A 16,011-nucleotide genomic window follows, 5' to 3' on the forward strand; every position below is an offset into this window, starting at 1 on the left:
CGCTCTGCTACAGAGCACGAAGACAGATTTTTGTTTATAACAGAAAAACTTAATTGACGCACAACGGCAGATCGGTCAGCTTGCAAGTGGGCTCTATTCAAGCATAGGTACGCAGATATCTCGACAAAGCGTTGCAAGACGTCTGCAACAAGTACGCTTATATGCTGGAAGGCCTGTAGTCCGCGTTCCGTTATCCACAGCTCATCTTGTAGCACGTTTTCAGTGGTGGTGGTTTATCCATAAAAAATTGGAGAAGACATCAATGAGCTGACGTACTCTTTACAGATGAGAGTTGTTTTAGTCTTCCTGCGATTCTAGATGATACTTGATTTGGTGTGAAAGTGGTACTGCTTACCATTGCGAGAATGTTCTTGAAAGGGATAGACACACTGCGTACTGGAGTCATGGTGCGGAGAGGCATTATGCTTAATGGATGAACCGAGCTACAAGTACTGGAAAAAGGAACTATGAATGGTGAACGATATTGCAACGAAATTCTTCAACGTCATGTTCGATTGTTCTACTGTAGGCGAAAAATTCATTTTTATGGCTGTCAATGCCACACCACATCGCACGAGCAGTGAATATACTCCTGGAAACCGAGATTATTAATCGAATTGAGTGGCCAGCACGTTCCCAGATCTCAACCCCCACAGAACACGCTTGGGATGCAATAGAGAGAGACGCATTGCTGCTCGAAATTCCTCTCCAGAAAACAAACAAGGTCTTATCCTTGCTCTGAACGAGGAGTGGCCAGTTTGCCACAAGAACGTCTGAATCGTTTGGTGCTCAGCATGGTACGACGTTGTGAGATCTGCATGGCAGTTCGGGGTGGACATATTCCATACTGAAATGTCTCTCCGTATAGTTTTCTGTAAGCCTGTATATTAATTCCTTAACTGCATCCTTTGGAAATTTGTAACTTTTGTCAAAAGCGATACTCCATGGAGGATAGTCCATGTATAGGGTATCTGTATGGAATTTTCATCTATGGAGATTACATTAACTTATAAAAGAATTAATGTAATCTCCTGGATGAAGATAGAATTAAATTAGACTCAATTACAAGCAGATAGACGAATGTCTCATGAAATCGACTTTCCGATGCTATTTTTAATAACGTTTCCATACAACTTCTCGGGACATATTTTAAAATTTAAGATGATATACAGGATGTCCCATAATTTTAGTGCAGTTTTGATCTTTAACTGTGTCAAAAGTATCACACTTACAATGAACATCATTTGCAAGTATAACTATTAGAATTTTTGATGCATTAATATTATTATTTCATTACATTTTTCTTATTTTGTTTTAGAATGGTGTGATTGAAGATGGCAAATGTTGAAGAAAAAGTCATTTGCGTCCTGTGGCTTGCTGAACTCAAGTACATAACAGCAATAAGAAGTAACATAATCATCGTATCAACGTGTTCTTAAAAGTTCAAAATTTGAAATTCTGATGTCATTAATAACTATAATAAAATAGTAGCATTACAGAAGATTAGGAACCATAAAAGATGGAGATTTGGTTGGAGGTTGGAGAAACAAGAAAAATTGCAAAGGATGGAAAAGGATTTCTCCAGAAAACCATCCTTGGCTGGGTTTCTCCAGCAAAGGATGGAAAAATGACAGAGAGAGAGAGAGAGAGAGAGAGAGAGAGAGAGAGCAATAAATCCTATTTGAAACAACTCAATAAAGTCAACATGTGTATGTGTTTCCGAGAGAGCGAAGTGACGAAAATTGGGAGTTGCCTTCGACAAGCACTGGTAGACAACGGGTTGATAACACCAACATATTAGGTTGCTAAGAACATATACTTCACTTACACTTGTCCAAGAGACATAAACTAAATTAAGTTTGCTAATAAAGGAAAGTTTCGTGTAGTAATAATACGATGTGTTTTTCATCCATGGCTCATCAAAATATTTTGTACCCTCCGAACCCCATATTTGTCATGCAAATTTAGAATGTTAAGAACCGATTCTGAACCGTTGTACAATTTTGTCTAACAAGTATCAGCTGAATTATTAAAGTAATATTAATAAAAAATTAATTTTTGTTATATAATTTAAAAAAATTTAATTAATTAAATATTTTCAAAATAAATGCAGTATAGAACTTTTTTTTGCATTCTCTATGAAATGCCGAATTTTTCAAAAGCAAAAGTTTGTTGAAATAGTATTGTTTTCTTTTTTTTTGCATTATCTTCCTAAAATAGATGGGGGAGGGAGCATACCATTCATTGGAATTTGGTTATCGAAAAACTCATCTCCGAAGATCACGCGTCTAGATTCGTGGACAATGTAAACAAAAGTCGACAGATTCAGAAATTATTTGGGACACAGACAGGCAAACAAATATGATGAATTTTGTAACCATTCGGCTTTGAAATAATGGTTGGATCTAATATCCACTTTGCCTATGTAATTTTACATCGCCGAAATGAAGCCGTATAGCTCTCTTTCTTTAGTAATTATTCATAAACCTATTTTGACTACGGAAAGTAGATAATCAAAGTTTACCTCAGTGAAATTATAAAGTATTATTGTCACCAGACAACGCATTTGTTTTAAATAGGAGTTTCTGCAGGAGTTTATGCTTCCAGCCTTTGAACTCTAATTGCTTTCAAAGAGCTTACATGCATCATCCTTCACATATAATCATTAACAATAAAACCATTCAAACACTATCATCAAGAGAGAGAGAGAGTGAGATGTGAAGGATGATGCGTGTAAGCTCTTTGAAAGCAATTAGAGTTCAAAGGCGGGAAGCATAAATTTTGTTGAAATACAGTAGCTATAATCACAGATGATGCAAGTGTTGTATTCTAGAAGATCTCTATTAAGTGATTATAGAATAGAACATTCATTTGTGTTCAGTTTACTTTTTATTTATCTATAAACTGTAGTTCCTAGATCTCCCTGAAAATGTATATTTTCTAACAATGGATGGTTTTGGATCCGAGACTCTCATCACAAAACAACTAAGCAGTATGTGTTAATTAATATGGGTGAAGTATGTTTCAATTTCAGTGTGTGGACCGAGAAGAACTAAACAAATAAATCTTCGTCGATCCTGTGCAATGAATGCTACTCTTTGTAGTAGAGTATTTCTGAACTTTTATCTAAAAATTATTATCTTTCTAGTGGTTTGCATATCGTTAGCAAACTAAATCCAGAATATTAAGCTTTTTACAGCGGTATTGGATCAGATGGAATTTAATCTGATGAGCCTTTTACTTCCCTCACTGTATGCAGACTTACTTAGTAAAAGTTATTCTGCATACAGTGAGGAAAAATCACCAGAAATAATTAATCGAAAGGAAATCCATCGGAATTTCCTTTTGAGACTACTGAAAGGCAACTCAACTGAAAAAAAAGTTCATCTAAAAAAACAGTTCACCTAACGACAATTTATCGAGCGGCAATGAATCGAAAATGCAATCATCCGAAGACAATTAATCGTACAGCAAATCATTTAAGACAACAATTACAGTAATCGACAAATCGGAGTTTTTAATCGACCAATTTTTAATGGTTGATTTAAAACAAATCAATTTTTAATCAACTGATGAAACAATATTTGGTTACAAACGAATATAATCACTTAATAGAGATCTAGAATACAACACTTGCATCAACAATACAGCGTAAAGATAAATTGTTATTATAAAGTATTTATGCTCAAATACTTTATAATAACAATTGTTATTATAAAGTATTTGAAAAAAAGATTATAATTAGATATAACATCACTTGAGATACAACCCGAATTTCGTGTGTTTATATTACGAATGACGATGTATCTAACTTGAACACAGAATTATTGCATACTTTTATGTATCTATCTACATACTCACAGCGGTATTCTTTCAACAGAAGATTCTTCTCTAATGTGTTTAAAATTCATAAATGTAAATAATATTTACAGGTTTAAAATACATCACTTTCACTTATGAACACTTAGGAATACTGTAATGCGCGTTATACTTCATTATATTCTACACTGTTTTAAAATTCGAATTTAAACTTCATTGCTGTATTTCTCTAATGATTTATTTTCTGTAATTGTTTTCTTAATTTAAATCGATAATTATAACTAAACTTTTCTACACAAGCGAATACATATTATAAAGAATAGTTTTTATATACTGATATTAAAAACTGCGATCTTTCTAGCATATTATACCAAAGTAAATTTGTGTTTGCCATTTTCTCTAATTAACTGTTCTAGTATTAGTAAGACCGTCGAACACATTCATAAAACTGTGTTATTTATTATTTAGAGAAAATTAATTATAATAATTCGCACTGGAAGTAGTCTGATGTTTTTTACTTACTCAATGGTTGAATGTCTGTAAAGGGTGCCACAACTGTTTATTTGAATTGCTGACAGGATAAGCGAAGGCAAGGAGTTTTTTTTAATAACAGTTATAGCAAACATACCAAGAGTCACAGAAAAGTGACTCTTAAGTCAAATATTGATTCGTCTTGTTACAAGAATCATTAGAACCAAAATTCGACTGTTGTTATTTAAAGTTCATATTATTGGTCCACTAGTTTTATTTGAGAATTTGAGAGATATTCAACAGAGCTCAGCTTGCCTAATTTGAAATGTGGAATACAACTGAAATACCATAGGGTGATCTGAAAATAGCGAAAAAAAAGGCCCATTTTGGAAATCATCCTCTTCCCCCCCCCCCGCCTAACACCTCTGCAGGTTGGTAGCATCGTTCAACCAATTTCGAACAATTTGAAATATGGAATGAGAGGAAGGGAAAATGTCACAGACACTGTTACTGTTCGGATAGAAATTAAATCATCGACTGTTTTTTGCTGACTTCATTTAAAAACTAGGGACATCTCACAAAAGAAAGAAAGAAAAAAAACCAATTTTTTTTTAAAAAAAAAGCGAGCCGAGTATTCGGGAAGCAGAAGGCTGATTTCGGAAATTAAGAAAGGACTCCACTAATGTTACTGTTTTAATTTTAGTTGCTCAGAATGTAAAATTTCCCTTTGAAATTCGAGCGGTACTCGAATTTCTAGCAGTAACAGAAGCAAGAACAAAAATATCTACGATTCTCAAAAATTAATTTCTGTAAGGTATTTTTGAATTTCAGCCATTCTGCATTCTCACAACTTGGCTCATTGCTTTACCTGAAATGCTTTATTATAGTTAATAGAAATATCGGTGATAAGCGATATTTGTATACTGCTTGGAAAAAGTCAACGGACACTCCCATGGGCAAAGTGCATCGTGCTATGTTACGACTCACGTGTTTGTAGCCGGTATAAATTGGAGGAGTATGATGCTCCCAAGTCAGTACAACTGTGTCCATGTGAAATGGATACAAGAAGGGAACTGACAGAGTTTGAAAGAGACGTTGTAATAGGATGCCATATTGCAGGTCTATCTGTTCGGCAAATTGTGGACAAATTGGGCCATCCCAGGTAAGCAATAAGTGATACTACACTAAATGATAGAGATGCGCAGGAAGTCAACTGCAACTACTACCCGCAGTGGACGACCTACCACATTCACCGAACGTGATAGTAGGTTGCTACGAAGGATAATATGTAAAAACCGCCATTTTTAGATCGATACGTTGAAAGAGGAGTTCCAGGCATCGACTGGAACACGAATCTGCACAAAAACATCCAGAAACGAGGCTCACAACATGAATTTTCATGGCAGGACCACAATATGAAAGCCCCACATTATCCGAACCAAAATGCAGCGATGTCTTCAGTGGTGCAAAGAGCTTGTACAGTGGGACATGGAAGCTTGAAAAGAATCACACTGTCCTCTACCGAGCAGATGGACGGGAGTAGCAGATGATTGGTGAACGCCTGTTATTAGAGTGCGTAACCCCAACTATGAAATTCAGAGGTGGCTTTGTGATGGTAGGGTCCTTTTTTTTTCTTGGTTTGGTCTCGGACCTGTGTTTTGTGGTGCCACGAACATTGAACTCCTGAAGGTATCTGAACATTCTGTTCTATGCAATGCTTCCTATTTTGTGGCCTTTCTACGGAAATGACCATTCTCTCTCTCTCTCTCTCTCTCTCTCTCTCAGCAAGACAATGCACCATATCATAAGGCTGCTGCTGTAACTGCGTGGTTTGTGGACATGAATGCTACCACAATTGACTGGCCTCCACAGAGCCCTGATCTCAATCCTAATGAAGATCTTCATTAGGATTGAGATCAGGACTGGGATGAACTGGATTGGGATGAACTGGAGCGTCCGGTGATGTCAAGGGAAGTACGTCCCTCCAAAGTCGAGGACCTCATTACATGCCTACAGGAAGAAGAATGATCCAAAATTCCCGCTAATCGCTATCGCATGCTTGTGGTAAGTAAAACACGTAGGATTGCTACGCTCATCGAAGCGAAAGGAGGTCCTACATCTTATTAAGGTGAGTGCCATGGCTGTTTGTTCCTCATGCTATGGTTTCTGTTGACTGAGCGAATCTGAACTCAGAAAATAGAAAGACTGGAGTTTTTCTTTGCCATTCTGAGATGGGCTGTTCTGATTTTGCTAAATAAATTTATACCCCATTTATGCATTTATGACTTACGAAATTTTATAGAAAATAATAAAAATCTCCTTAGAAATTAAAATAATTATTTTAATTTATTTGTTTCAGCAGATCTCAGTACAACTGCGTAATTCGGAATTAATTGTAATTACGGCCGAAGTAATACTAAGGCTATAAGGCCAGTGTGTTAAGTCTATTAACTGCGTTTGTTCTCAAACCTGTTTAGCAAGATGAAAAATCTGAATAACCGGAACGAAAAAAACCTTCCGCTTCGTATTCGATTGGCTAACTCAACTTCAGAGGAAAAGCATTTTCAAGCCATATTAGCGTCCCAGGAGAGATTCAAACCGAGGTCTTTAGAACTGAAAGTAAAATATCGCGTCATCCTACAAATGAGCTACGCGTATAAGAGACCACTCCCAATCAACTGTCAAAGCAGGCAATGAAAGTCAGACTTGACAAGGAGAAGTGGCAGAAGAGGAGGCCCTTCTGCCACTCGAAAAACATCGAAAACATCGAAAGACGGTTTGGTGAACCGTTTTCGATGGTTCTTTTTGGGAACCGTTTTAGAAAACAGTGGAAAATACAGCATGGATCAAGTCTGAAATTTTGGAAACAAATTTCCTTTTCTAAAATACGGGCATTCGACATAGAAAAATATTCAGTTCTCTCCTTAAGAAGTTATCGAAAGTAGTCATGATATTTAAACAAGGCTTTTGATCGCCGAAAGATTGATTCCTTCCCATAGACAAATCAGGAAGTTTTTAACATCTTATCCTTTCAAAGGGCGTCAACGTTAATCACTCTGACACGAGTGACGCCCAGACCCTGTTATGCCTCCCCACAACGTCTACTGTCCTCGGATTGTTCTCATTAGCGAGTTCTCCTTTCATGAGCTGCATGAAATTCGAAACTAGACGCACAATCTGAATAAATCCAAGCTTATCTCGTCTCATCTGCGTTTGTGTTTTTTTTTCTTTTTTTCTTTTTTCACTGTTCGTAAGCGCAAGCGTTATCTCAGTTCCGATAATTCCTTTGCTACTTCGTTACGAACGTATACCGATGTGCAAGCCAGTTAATTAACTGTCTTCCACTGCGGCGACACTGCAAAGTAATCGTATGCTATTTACACACTCCGGAACAACCTACCTCCGCCTTTCGTGAGACGGTTAATATTTTTAAATTTGGAAGTCTTTATTAGTTTGTCTTATTTTTGGAGAGTTTAAGCACTTTCCTTCACTTGCCACTGAACTTGGACGTAACCCAACCCTGTCATACTTGAACATAGTCTGTTTTATTCTTTTACCGCTAATAAAAGAATTGCTTCATCCAATCTTTCTATTAAGTATTCACTGTTCTGGTCTCTCCTTCCGGAAAAATGTTCTCCTCTCTTATTTGAGAATAAGAAGTCATAACATGAAGCACAATAGTAAAATCCTTCGTGGCATAATAGAAAAATAAATGAACTTTCTTTTAGATTATTAAGCCATTATTTCGACAATGGCGTGTTTGACTAATTCCACTTTCCTTTTTGACTCAAGGTACCAAACAGATGTGAGCCTAACATAAATGAAGGCCTCTTCCTCGAAAGTATTATTCCATTAAGTTATTTCATGATGAAAAGTCGAACATTAAAGAAGTTACTTACACTATCACAACTAATTTCCAATGTGGACTCACAGTCTCACAATTTCAAAGTTAAGGTAAAGATGTCTTAGAACATCGTATTTGCATATTTCTAAACATTAAGGAACTATACGAAGTACAGTTGATCTAACCAATGTAAATGAAAGAAATGAATTGGTTGACCGTTTAGATTACGCCCAATCTGATTAACGCTACTTCTAGGGAGTGGTAAATTAAGTGCTCTCTGATCGATCTGCATGTTGTGTAGGAATGAGAGATTCTTGCAAGAAAAATCATTCTTCTTCTTCTTCTTCTTCTTCTGCAGCTTCTCCCACTTAAGTGGGGTCACTGTTGATGATGAGTCTCCTCCACATCCTCCTGTCTTGGGCTGTCACCACATCCAAGTTCTTCATCCTCAAGTCCTCTTCTACCAGCTCCCTCCATCTCTTCTTTGGCCGCCCACGTTTCCTCCTTCCTTGCAAATCCATCTGCATGACCCTTCTTCCCACATATTCGTTCCCCCCTCCTCATCACATGACCAAACCATCTCAACCTTGCCTCCTGTATCTTCGCTCCTAAGTTCGTAACTTTCATTGTTCCCTTTATATAGTCATTTCTCAGATGATCCTTTCTGGTCACACCGCACATCCGCCTAAGCATTCTCATCTCTGCTACTTCCATCCTGCTGATGTTATTTTTTCTCAGGGCCACAGTTTCTATAGCATACGTCATAGCTGGCCTCACTACTGTCCTATAGATTTTGCCTTTCAGATTGATCGGCACCCTCTTATCGCATAACACTCCAGCCATCTCCCTCCAGTTCCTCCAACCCGCTTGTATCCTGCATCCCACTTCCTTAATGGCAAGAAAAATCCTCTCAACTTCAAATGAAAGATATAATTGAATGGTGAAAAACAAAACTGTACTTACTTTCTATTAAGTTTAGAAGAAACGTGTTAAAAAAGAAGTTCAGAATGAAATTTTATTTGTTATTTTGTAAGAAATAAGTCCTTAAAATACTCTCGAAAACACGTTGCAAAATACGAACGATATATGCTAGGAGGTTGATTACAAGTTCTCAAAAGTAACATTTCTTATGTCCACTAATTTTTCTCAGTGAAGGTATTCTTAGTACATAAAGATAGATTTTTTTTTTCTTACATGTTTTTTTGTGCTTAAAATAGCTGAAGTTTCCATTACGAAGCTGTGTCCTATCCTTCCTTACCCTTAGTAAAGTCGGTTTCAGATCAAATTTCTCAGGAGAATGCAGAAAAGTTGCTGTCTTGTGAATCAGCGAAAGGATAATGGAGCTTGGATAATTTGTCTTATGCATCTGTGACCTACGGGATGAACACTATGATATATATATATATATATATTTTTTTTTTTCTTTTGAGGAGATCGAAACCGAAGGTCACAGGTTATTATCTATGGTTGTTTGTTATTTCATTTTCTCTAAGATGGCAGTTGCAGCTAAAGAAGTGTAGATTTGATCTCGTGAAATTTTTCTTGCCTACTCAACAAGAACCTCCACATAGGAGGTTCTTGTTGAATATTTCTCCTGCTGTTTGCAATGTGCACTTCTTGGTAACATTTATGATTACAAATATAGATAAGAAACTTAATTGTAAATTTTTCTCCCGATTAAAAAAAAAACGTCTGTTGAATTTCATACTAGTATGTCTGCACCTTACATTTCATTTCTGTTTTGAAACAGATTAAGATTTTCATTCACTGGAAGCAGGCCGTTCACACACACACACACACACACACACACACACACACACACACACACACACACACACACACACACACACACACACACACACATTTATATGTATATATGGGAAAAAAGTCAGGAAGTGATTGCAGACTGTCACAGAAGTCGCATTCATGTAATAACAGCATACATTAACAAAACAAGTGAATCTACAACTGTTTTTGGAATTATGTATTGTAGATATAATTTTTGTTTATCCTAATTTTGCCATTAAAATGGTCCATTTTGCCATTAAAAACTATTTTTAGTAATATATATTACATTAAGTTTAATTATTACATTAAATTAAATTTATTTACTATATAATTTGTAATAGTACGCTTGTATAATTTATAATATTTGTGTACAATACAGTTTTAAAACTATTCAGAGATGAATTTTCTGCTGTCTATATATGTTTTGTTTCAAGAACTGTTACGATGTCTGTGACAATGTTATGGTGACTGTGGCATTGTTGTAAAAATCCAAATAGTATATGACGGTATACAGGTTCTTTATGACACACCAACATGCTTTCTAGCTTATGTATGCAAGACATATAATTTTGTTTTTACCAAATGTTTCCGCTGAAATTATTCTGATTGAAATAAAGTTAAAAAGTTTTGATAAATTTTAAGAGAGATTTTATTCAGTTCCAGTCAGCAAGTGAGTAATTATTAATACCATTTCGACTTAACTTAACTTAACTTAACTATTGACTTAACTACAATGATCAATAAACAAAAGATTTATCATTAAAAATTATCAAAAAAAAATCACCTGTAGAGAAACTCTTACAGTTGCTCTTGACAGTCCAAGAAATAAGATGATTGCCACCGACTACAAAAATGGTTCTACCATCTAAAGACATTACCCATGTCCATGACTACACCTGGATTCGAACCCACTGTCTGTTGGTTAGAGGTTACTCTATCCATTTGGAAAACAAGGTTTTAGTCTTAACATGAGGAAGAATTTTTCAGTTACTTACTTCAGCATCGTTTTCTGTCATGATTGTGGAGAAAGAAAAGCAGCTCTTAGGCGACAGCGATAGGATTTGAGTTCAAGACCTAAAATAGAGGAACGTTTTATGTGTATTCTGTTCATTCGGAACTCCATAATAATATTTGGATAGCGTAACTATCTAAATTCTCATTACAGGAACTCTAGCGAGGATTTGGCCAACCATCTAATGATAAATCGACGTTTGAACGGAAGAATTCCATGTTGACAGACACCAAATTAGTGACATGTGAAGAGGAGAGACAATTGCACAACCGTATGTATGGGTAGGAGCGACGAGAATGTAAGATTCGTGTAAGAACGTACAAGTATCGTGTAATCTTAAATATTAGTATAATTTCACTTTATGTTCTTATTAAACGGGCGCATTGAATTTTTTTATATCAGTTAAATTATCGGATTAAGTTACTTTTGACAAATATAAAACCAAATTCTGTTATGGATTTGAGTTATAAAAAGATGGTTAAATCTCATTTTCGTAGTCTATCACGCCTATCAGCGTGTGTTCTTTATTTTTACGGGGGGTGGGGAAACAAATTTATTAGACAAAACACTGCGGCTACTGTGTAAGATCGGCAAATTTACCTTTAACTGAACAATCGTTATAAAAGTTTCTCTCGGGATTTGAAACTAGATCTCTTCAATAAAAGGACATCGTCGTTAGCGGTTGCCTTAGCGAGAGAACAAAAACATTAAGCTGAATTCAATGTTATGTAAATTAACTCTTGTTTGATAATCAATAGGAATCCTTTGAAATGCATTTTAGAATTGACATTGTTTCAGAGTTAAATGCCAATTCGGATAAACTTTAAATACTGATGTTATGTTTGGTTTTTTTTTCTCCTGTTCTGTTCTTTATTTTTATTTTTCTTTCAATTTCTTGGGACAATATTGTTTAAAATGGCTATGTCCATCAATGTTAGTATTGAAGCAAATTATTGCGTGCAATGTCATAAAAGAATAAGAGTTTTCATTCATACAACTAAGCTTTCAATGGCGCTATTAGAGCAAACCTCAGAATCGGAAAATTGAAAACAATATCAACGAATACGAGGCTAGAATTGTAGATTCAATGAGGAATTAAACAGTAGCAATTTGTAAGTTGAGTTGGATAGACTACAGCGAAATGAAGTATTAGACATCTTGGCAGAATGTTTAGAATCAACTAATATTCTGGAAAATAACTGAATCGTTCGTACGAGTTATTTATGATAGGAAACATTTCCACATCGCTGGTATTTGTGACAGTATATTGCCAATAAAAAAGTAAATTAGATGGAGTGCCAAAACCTGAATGGAATAAAGTTTGAGCTAATGAAAGTCAGACCGAAAAGAGAGTACGCTAAGCATTCTTTGACGGGGGATATCAGAGAAAACTCATGTTCATCTTTAAAACCATTTTTTGGAGAAGTGATGTTTGCTACCTTAATGTGTTTGTTACCCCAAGCGTAACTTCTGCAAAATAAAAGTTTTTTGTTTTCATAGCTAGGACAGCAGATCCACAACATGATTTATACTTTAACCTAAGGATCAGAAAGAGACGATATTTTAAGGCACAACACCAAATAAACTCGTAAAAGAGGTGAAAATATAGTATTTGAGAAAGTTTATCCAAAGGAACGAGAAAATTGTTCGCGTTCAAAATAGAAAGCTTTAGTTTGCCTTTGGCTTGAAAGTAAAGGATTGTCACCAAGTCAAGATATCTTTAAGATTAAAAGGTTTCCTTTCAAATGAAAGCATTTTATTTTATGACTTGAGAGAGAGTTGTCAGACAGAAAGACCAATGAAGCCTGTCATGAAAATGTCTAAATCCCCTTGAGAATGAGAAAAAGAAGAACAAATAAAAAACATAACTGTACACTTTATTACATTTTTAATATTACAGTGTTACTTGATGTTGGTTTTCTGTAACTAGAACTTTCTCAAGCGGAAAGTTCACTACAATTACTTAAACTGACAAAAACTGCTTATGTTATTTTATTATTCTTCTTTGGCTGGAAAAGATATGGGTTCGAATCCCATCTAGGAAGCGAAGAATCTTTAAAAGGAATTTTGATCTGAAGGTGAGTTAGCCGGTCTCATAAGAAGGTTGTAGAGCTCCCCTCCACCTAAGAAACTGAAGTTTTTCATCCCGTAATACATTCTAGCAAACCGGCCCGAATGACTTATAGCCTTAGTTTCTTCCTATTTACAGAGCAATAAATGAGAAAAAGCTGTACAGGCTTCTAAGTATAATTTAGACGTTTTGGTTTTAGTTTCTATGAACTGGAAAAAAACCTAGGCCTAAAATACTTGTCTCTTTAATACGACTGATTAATTCTGTTACATTTCATGTTTCTTTGATAAGTATGCAACTATACAAATAATATTATCCTAAAACATTTATCTATTTAAATAGTCTCTAGTCAATTCTTATTAAATTTACATAATTCTTTATTTCGAATAAAAAAAAATCATTTTGCAGCAAAAATAATCACCACGGACAATGCAAGTGACTATAAAATATGAAGGTTTACACTGAATATCTCTTTCTCGATCTGCACTATAACAATTACATGATGTTGATACAGAAATACCGGATACTAACAGAAGCATTCTCAACAGAAATCTACGCAAACGCATTTCGAATAGTTTTCGTCATTTACAGAATAGACAAATTGACTCAGTATATTTCGCTCGTCCAGGGACAGCCGGCGTCAAGACTATTGAATCGTGTTCTCTGCTGAGGAATGGGGGAAGGCGTGGAAGAACAGAGATTGGTCTGCTAAGATCGCGTTCATCTTAGCAAGCATAATTTTTCTAAGATCAGGAAGTGAGTTGGACGACACCCTGGAGCGATAAGTATTCGTAATTCATAAATGCTTTGGTCTCAAAACCCTGATCAAGACTGGTGTCATGGTCGAAAAAAACTATGTCAAAAACAGAAATTATGAAGTATTTTATATGAAGTTATATATATATAAACTTCCCGCAACGGGAGAGGCCTTCACCCTGTGGCGGGTAGCGCAAGGGCGCGCCGGCCATATGTGCAATGTGTGCGACGCACACAGGCGCCAGGATAGTAAAGACGCCAAAGAAGAGGAAATACTTGAAAAAACGTTTTTTAAAGTGATTTTTTTATTGGGGGGGGATAGGGGCGCCACTAAAGTTTTGCACACATGCGTCGGAACACTACTGGCGTGCCCCTGGTGGGTAGAAAAGTAGGCTGTTCATCATCATCATCATCATCATATATATAGTATGACTGTTAACGATGCCACTTGAAAACGAATACGCAACCTCACATTTCAGTGAAAATTCTCTTTCTATCATTTTCACTGAAGTTTATCTAAATCCGACCAAAAGATCAGTTTCACTTCTTAAAAACAGAAAGATAAACAAAGTCTATGTAGGTTTAATTAGGTTTCCATCTACTAACCTTTCTCGTGTATAAAATTCTCGAGACAGCAAGGCTTGAAATAAGCGGTAGAATGCTTCCCTAAAAGCAGCAGGAAGGCCCAAAGAAAACACACCTAATGAAAATTTATAGCTCACCAAAGAGCAAAGTAAATAAACTAGAAGCACAAACAGATATCAAAATAATACGCTGAGATCGTTGAGTCATGAGCGTACTGTAATTATACACCCCTGATAACAGTAATTAGATCATTCGAGAAGGAGCGTCATCATTCGATTATTTGAACTTCTGCAGTGACTGCACAGAATTCTTGGACTCAAGCGTAACGAGAGTATTGCTCCACCAGGCACACGCCAAACTGTATATAACTTTCCACTTGTAACAATAACAACTAGAAAAATTACTCATTTAATATCACGCTTTTACAAATTGGTCATTATTATTTTTTATTCCAGAAATTGGATACTTCAACTCACTTTTAATTTACTAGAAATGCGATTATGCATATGCTGTTTATTATATGATTTTCTTCATTTCCAGTTAGAAAAACTGTAATGCTGCATAAGGATTCTAATATTTGTGGAGATAATGAGCAGCAAACACTTAAGTAAAAATAGTCTCTCCACGTGCATTGATTAATACATGTATACGTTTCGCTGGGGCGGGGAGGGAGAGAGAAGCTTCGAGAATTATAACTTTCAATGTAAATGTTTTTAACTTTTTTTAACATAATTTTTACAAGACACTTTTGGGAACATTTTGCAAAATGGTAGCAGCTATTAGATTGCATTAATAACTCCTCTGGTGAACGGTAGCGTGAGTTAATAGTAACATCTGTGGCAATCTTTCAAATTAGACTTTTAAGTGGAAGCAATAGTTATAAATTATAAATTTTTTTATATATATGTATAAGTTTAGTTAAAATCCGAAATATTAAATTTAATGAAATTTGTTATTTAGGATCCTAAACTAAAAACGTGTCAGTTCATCTTGAATCATTTTTAGTAGACAAATGATACAAAATTATTTCAAATGAAAATTAAACTATAAGACCAAAACGGCTCTGGGTTTCAGTTGTCGAGAATACTGTTGAGAAAAGCATATTTTTATGATTGTCTCTGATCATTTCCTTATTTGTTTTTCTAATATGAAAATTGGAAAATCGATGTAAGCAACGTTGCTGTTCAACTACCATTTTCGCTTACTTCCATTACACGAAATGTGGCTTATTCTTCACATTTAACAGTGGCAATTTCTAGTACTCAAAGCTTTTATTTGGTTATGAGTACAATGTTACATAACCTTCCACTTCAACACTAAACGCTTTCTGCTGAGAATACAAGGTACACCGATGTAATTATACACCGAATAATTAAAAATTCATTTTTCAATTTATTACGTGCAGAAAAGTCACAAGGATTTATCCTTTGGTTGGTAAGACTGATTTTGAATAACTGGTCTCCTATAGAGCTGTTTAGAGTTCACAGAATGTTACCCCCCCCACACACACACACACCAAACAGACAAACCGATCAGTTAACACACGCAGTTAATTAACGGATATAATATACCACCAAATGGCGGTTGTTGCAAGGACTGTAATTACGGATTCTGTCAAGTAACTGTTTTATTTTGAATAAATAATATAAGAATAAATAATAAAGC

This window comes from Typopeltis vanoorti, chromosome 25 (assembly GCF_054136105.1).
Source record: "Typopeltis vanoorti isolate ZY-2024b chromosome 25, IOZ_Tvanoo_1.0, whole genome shotgun sequence".
Lineage (NCBI taxonomy): Eukaryota > Metazoa > Arthropoda > Arachnida > Uropygi > Thelyphonidae > Typopeltis > Typopeltis vanoorti.